Below are 5,199 nucleotides of genomic sequence, written 5' to 3'. Positions count from 1 at the left end.
TCTTTTTGTTCCTAAAACACAAATTACATTTAAAAGGGACTTCGTTCAAGTCCATCGATGCCAAAAGTACTGTTTTGAGGTGGTATATATTACACATCAGAATTCTTCAGGCAATGGTTAGAGCCATGGAAACATGACCTTCAGAATGTAGAACTACATGGAGGATATGCCAAGAAGCAATAGCTTCACATTTTGATAATTTTTGTTTAATAAAGGTTTCTTTGATATTACAGCAATACTTTTTCACTTAACCTTCATATGGAACAGTATAAGTGAAACTGGATTTTTTTTTATAAAAAAATTATTTGACTTATTTTTTGTCCATTGCATTCTGATGTCTCTTTTGAAGTTTTGAATGTCTTGTTGTTATTGTTGTTAAGTGCCGTCGAGTCGGTTCCGACCCATAGCGACCCTGTACAGGGTTTCCGAGGGTGTAAATCCTTACGAGAGTAGAAAGCCTCATCTTTCTCCCGCGGAGCGCCTGGTAGTTTCGAACTGCTGACCTTAAGGTTCGCAGCCCGATTCGTAACCACTACGCTACCAGAATGTCTTAGGGCTACATAAATTCATAAAACATTTTTTTCTGCAATTGAAATCTATGGGATGGAAACAGACACTATTGAAGAAGCTAAATTAGTTTATAAGTTAAGTTCTGAAAATTAACTTCCCCTTAGAAATATTTTATATAATGTTTGATTTTACATTTGAGATATTTAGAATTAATTACCATTAGTTTCTTAAACTAGCGTTTCTTTCTCACTAAAGTAGTAGATTTTACATCACAAGACAGTAATTCTGCCTGGGTATACCACAGTCCTCTAGGTCACCTATTTGACTTTTGGTTTTGCTTTTTCCTTAAGGAACATCAGGACTTAAATGTTTTTGATTCATTGATAATAGACATCATAATAAAGTAGGATATTCCATTTTCATACAGTTAGAGATGTTCAGGATAATACATATATATATAGACCACTTTTGTGGCAACAAAATATTGCCAAAAAAAGGATCAAACAATGAAAAATTTTGATAGGAAAGCAGTAGATTCTCAAGTGGTTTTCATTAGGTTAAAATTGTTAAGAATTTGGGACCATTAAAGACATTTTCTTAAGTTCTTATGTGTTGATGGAGTTCTATAATCATCCACTAGGAATTAAATTCTAAGTAATATCTTTTATATTGTTTTAAAAAGTTATTTGCAATTAGAGAATCACTGGTCTTGCCAAATTCTATCATGCAGATAATTGATTCTAACATATTGTTAAGTCTGTTACTTGTTTTGCTGTTGTTGTTAGGTGCCATTGAGTTGGTACCAACTCATAGTGACCCTGTATACAACGTAACAAAACACTGCCTGATCCTGGGTCAACCTTATCATTGTTGCCACGCTTGAGCCCATTGATGCTGCCACTTTGTCAATCCATCTCGCTGGGGGGGAGCGGGAGTCTTCCTTTTTTTTCTCTGACCCTCTGCCTTACCAAACATGATATCCTTCTCCAGTGGCTGGTCCCTCCTAACAATATGTCTGAAGTATGAGAGACGAAGTTTGGCCATCCTACACTTCTTCCAACACAGATCTGTTAGCTACAGTATTTAACTAGTAGTATGACTCTGGTAGCATAGTGGTTACGAATTGGGTTGCTAACCTCAAGGTCGGCAGTTTGAAACTCCCAGTGGTTCCATGGGAGAAAGATGAGGCGTTCTGCTCCCATAAAGATTTATAGCCTCGGAAACCCTGTGCAGGGTCACTATGAGTTGGAACCGACGCCATGGTACTTAACAACAACAACAATGACTACACCCGTGGACCTCACCCGATGGAATACATAGAAATCAAATTGACTGCACCTGTGGAAAGAGACGGTGCTGTAGCTCAATATCATCTCAAAATAAGGCCAAGGGTAGACTGGAACATACCAAAAAGTTCAGGTTGAAGTTGAAGAAAATAAAGTTCACAAGAGCCAAAATATGACCTTGAACATATTCCACCTGAACTTAGAGATCATCTCAAGAAAATAGTTGATGCATTAGACACCAATGACCGAAACCAGAAAAGTTGTGGGATGACATCATACAGGAAGAAAGCAATAGATCATTAAGAAGACAAGAAAGAAGGAAAAGACCAAAATGGATGTGAGAAGAGACTCTGAAATTAGCTCTCCATGGTAGAGATGCTAAAACAAATGGAAGAAATGAGGAAGTAAAAGAGCTGAATAGAAAATTTCAATGGGAACTCAAGAAGACAAAGTTAGCGGAGTGCGGGACCCTACCCAGAGAAACAGTGACGCCAGAGATGGAGGCAGAGACGACATGGAGAGATGGAGTGGCTGGGGACTTTAGACCCAGAGAGGGAGAGGGGCTGTGTGCTGACGGCCAGGGGGAAGGCTTGCAGGGTATACCCTTTGGTTGGTTGATGATGCATGGAGGAGATTATAACCATGGCAAAAAAACGATACACGGTAGGATGAATGTAAAGCTAATTCTCTCCCATGTAAACTATAACATAATTCACAATGAAACATTTAAAAAAAAAATATATGGACTATTTGTCCCAATACCTGATTCAGTCTATTATGACCCCAATGTTTGTTCATTTCAGAAGTGTGCTGATCCTACTTTTAAAAATAAACCTAGTATTTAAAAACATTTAATCAACAAGTAATTTATGGAATAATAAAATAGTAAAAAAAAAAAAGTCACAATATAATGAAGTGTTGAGTGCTTCCCTCTCCAGCTGGTGGCATCACCTCCCACCAACTTATCCAACTTCTGCCAAGGCTCTGAAATGCCAACTACATCGAGGTCTGCACTTGATGTCAAGAATGGTACCTCAGAAGGATGCCAACCAAGAGATGAACTCTCTGGCCAATCCTAACCTGGGAGTGAAGGATCACAAAGCAGTGGCCATTCTGCACTTCCCTGGGGAGGTCTCAAATGGAACCAAGGCCAGTGGGGTTCCCACTAGTTCCTCAGAATCGCCATCTCCAATTGGCTCTCCTAATGCCACGGTTTAAAATTAAGAAAGGTGTGCAACAGGGTTGTATTCTTTCACCATACTTATTCAACCTGTATGCTGAGCAAATGATCTGAGAAGCTGGGTTATATGAAGAAAAACGAGGCTTCAAGATTGGAGGAAGACTCATTAACAACCTGCGATATGCAAATGATACAACTTTGCTTGCTGAACGTGAAGAGTTCTTAAAACATTTACTGCTGAAGATCAAAGAGCACAGCCTTCGGTATGGATTACATATCAATGTAAGAAAGATCCTCACCACTGGACCAATAACATTCTTATCAACAGAGAAAAGATTGAAGTTGTCAAGAACGTCATTCTTCTTGGATCAACTATCAACACTCATGGAAGCAGCAGTCAAAAAATCAAATGATTTATTGCATTAAGCAAATCTGCTGCACAAGACCTTTTTAAAGTGTTGAAGAGCAAAGATGTCAGTTTGAGGACTAAGGTGCGCCTGACCCAAGCCATGGTATTTTCAGTAACCCCATATACATGTGAAAGCAGGACAGTGAATACGGAAGACCGTAGAAGAATTGATGCTTTTGAGTTATGGTGAAAGTGCCACGGACTGCCAAAAGAACCAATAGATCCATTTTGGAAGAAGTGCAGCCAGAGTGCTCCTTGGAGGCCAAGATGGCTAAACTTCATCTCTGGTACTTCGGACATATTGTCAGGAGCAACCATTCGCTGGAGAAGGATATCATGTTTGGTAAGGTGGAGGGTCAGAGGAAAAGAGGAAGACCCTTAATGAGATGGACTGGCCAAGTGGCAGCATCGATGGACTCAAGCGTGGCAACAGTGGTGAGGTTGGCCCAGGATCAGGCAGTGTTGCATTCTGCTGTGCATAGGGTCGCTATGAGTCTGTACCAACTCGATGGCACCTAACAACACTGCCATCCCTCCCACTAAATCCCTACCCTTCAACCAGCACACTGCCCCACACCTGCTTGCCAGTATGCAACTGCAGAAACTTAATAGCCGGTATCATGGGATGGCCACCACCACTCCAAGTCAACCTGAGGAGGCAGGGCCCCTGCAAAACTGGGATTTTGGGGCACAAGTGGGAGAGGCAGGGTCACTCTCTCCTACTGGTGCCCAAAGCCCTGCTATCATTGATTTGGACTTAGTGGATTAAGAGTCCTGGTTTGGCGGTGTGGGTTAATGCACCAGACTGCAAAGCTGTTTGAACTGCAAGATTGGTGGTTCAGGCTCACCAGCTGCCCTCAGAAACCCTCTACAGGGTTGCTATGGGTCCGAACCAACTCGACAGCACTTCACAACAACAACAACAACGTCACTGGTAGTGGAACTGGTACTGGACTGAGCCAATGAACTTCCAGAGCTGTGATTGGGGCAGAATGAATTTGACTTCACTGCAGACTTTCCATCTAGTTGCTGACACCAAATATCCCTAGAGATGGTGCAATAAAGCCACCAGTTCTGCTGTAAATAAAAAGTTACAAAGAAAAAGGTTTTCAGAAGTAGTCGGCCTCTCCTTCCTAATTTGTCTTAGTCTGGAGGCTCTGGTGAAACCTTTTTATCATGGGTGACCTTGCTGGTATTTAAAATACCGAAGGCATAATTTCCAATATCACAGCAACACACAAGCCAACTGTTCTGGTAGCAACAATTAATTATGAGGACTGGGCAGTGTTTCCTTCTGTTTTGCATAGGTTCACTCTGAGTTGCTACTGACTTGACAACAACTAAGGAGTCATGATGTAGCACTGTAGTATCCTAGCACTGGAACGCAGGGTCAATTTGAACTGCAAAGTGGCTGTTCAAACCCACCAACTTCTCCTGGGCAACCCTATGCAGGGTCCCGGTAAGTGGGAACCGACCCCACAGCACTTAACTATAGCAGCAAGGAGTCCTAGGTGGCGTTGTGAAATAGGTACTGGGCTGCAAGGTTGGTTTGAACCTCACGGTTGATGGTTGAAACTCACCAGCCATTCCTTTGAAACTCTATACAGGGTCACTATGAGTCGGAACCAACTCTGCAGCACTTTACAACAACAGCTAACAATTTTCTGCAAAAACTCCTAGATGGAGAACAAACAAGATGGCAGATCGGGTGGATGTATAGCAGAGAGCTCCGCCAACAACAACACAGAATACCTGACCAAGCAGGCTCAGGGGCTGGTCCCAGAACTCTGAACCGCATATAAAGGAATACTTAG

At 41.7% G+C, this 5,199-nt stretch overlaps 1 pseudogene; it reads left to right on the top strand.

The window, feature by feature from the left end:
• Nucleotides 1–2,734: 2,734 nt before the first annotated feature.
• LOC102834362 lies at nucleotides 2,735–4,418 on the top strand (annotated as a pseudogene).
• The last annotated feature ends 781 nt before the right edge of the window (nucleotides 4,419–5,199 follow it).

Source organism: Chrysochloris asiatica, unplaced genomic scaffold, assembly GCF_000296735.1.
Source record: "Chrysochloris asiatica unplaced genomic scaffold, ChrAsi1.0 scaffold00194, whole genome shotgun sequence".
Taxonomy (NCBI): Eukaryota; Metazoa; Chordata; class Mammalia; order Afrosoricida; family Chrysochloridae; genus Chrysochloris; species Chrysochloris asiatica.
This window is presented reverse-complemented; position numbering and strand designations above follow the sequence as displayed.